This window comes from Etheostoma spectabile, chromosome 3, assembly GCF_008692095.1.
Source record: "Etheostoma spectabile isolate EspeVRDwgs_2016 chromosome 3, UIUC_Espe_1.0, whole genome shotgun sequence".
Lineage (NCBI taxonomy): Eukaryota > Metazoa > Chordata > Actinopteri > Perciformes > Percidae > Etheostoma > Etheostoma spectabile.
Window position 1 is genome coordinate 11564782 of NC_045735.1, and position 1473 is coordinate 11566254.

The following is a 1473-nucleotide window of genomic DNA, read 5'->3' on the forward strand; positions in this document are numbered from 1 at the left end:
TCTGTGTCTGTGTGAGTGTGTGTTGGTGTTTCTCTTTTGTTTGCTGTTTAATTGTCTTCATAAGATCAAGGATGACAGAAACATTTGTCATTTTACATGTGAAAACAAAGGGAGATTTGCATTTAATTTATAATATTCTACTGGTGTGTTTCTGTGTAAAAGCTAGTCAAACAGAGCTGGATTAAATTTAGTAAGTGTGTGTTTCTGTGCGTGAGTGAGTGAGAGAGTTGAAATGGAGAAAGAGAGAGAGATAGACAGGGTTAATATTTGCTTTGGCAGCAGTGTGTGCAGTGATGGATTTCTGTGCCAGCACCATCCAAATGGAGCTGAAATAAATTGGGAAACAGAAAGTAAAATAAAGGGAGGCAGCAGGATGAGGCTCACATATGAAGAGCCCGAAGGATGGAAGAAAGAATTGAGAATGCGTGCGTGCGTGCGTGTACAAGCGTTAGTGTGCAAGCATAAAGATGGGATGGGAAAGAGAGCATCCTAAAAAACTTTTTGTGTATACCTCAGTCTTTGTATGTATGTTAACACATGGATGCCTGTCTCCAGGGGAACAGTCATCTCAGCTGTCCAAATTTTCTAAGCTTCTGTAGAATTTAAATTATTTAAAAAATGAGGGGGCATAGATCCTACTAAATCATTTATTTTGCATTTTGTTCTTAACAGTTGCTTGTATGCTGCGCAAATGTGACTCTACTCTTCATTGTGCGCCACAACAGTAGCCACCAGAGGATTCATTGAAGGCCATGAACAGCAGGTCTTTCTGTTAATTCATATAGGATAGGAGGATTTGTCCAAGGTGGATGATGCGGTAATACACAAGTCAATCAACCCATTAATCAAGGTGGAAGATGGGCATCCATTCCAAGTCTAGGAAGGTCACTAAGTCAAGTCAGTGCCTCATATTCTCTTCTCAGCACTCATTCATCACCTCCTTTCCTTCTCCTCCCCCTCACCCTCTCATCCATCTTAGCATTGTCCTGCTGCAGTCCAACAGCCCTCTAACAGTCACAGTTACAACCCACTGTCTCTTTAACCGCGTACCTCTCAGAGCGCCTGTCCAGATAGGTTCAAGGTGCCCTGATGCCAATTTCACAGCTGACATGCTCTTTTATGTCATTTGTGGACCGTCAGCACAGCAGCTCCTTCCCCCCCACCACTTCTTTCTGTTCTTTCTCATTTAATTTAAAGGGGCCATTTTTACTGTGCTGTGTTGTGAGTTTTGGTGCAGATCAATCAGTATAATCCCTTTAGATGACCTTTGATTTTACTTTCTTTCTGGTGTTTTAACACTGTTCCTTAGTTCTGTCTCTAATGATCCCTCTAAGATCTTATCTAATTCAAACCCAAGCTTCTATCCCCATGATGTTCTTTAGAAAAGTTGTATTGATCTTTGTGTGTGTGTGTGTGTGTGTGTGTGTGTGTGCGCGTGTCTGTCTGTCTGTCTGTCTGTCTGTCTGTGTGTGT

General features: G+C 41.8%; 1 protein-coding gene across 1 annotated transcript in view; it reads left to right on the top strand.

Moving 5' to 3' along the window:
* Positions 1 to 1473, top strand: part of lekr1 (Leucine-, glutamate- and lysine-rich protein 1) — an 81106-nt gene that overhangs the window by 76103 nt on the left and 3530 nt on the right. The window lies entirely within an intron of this gene.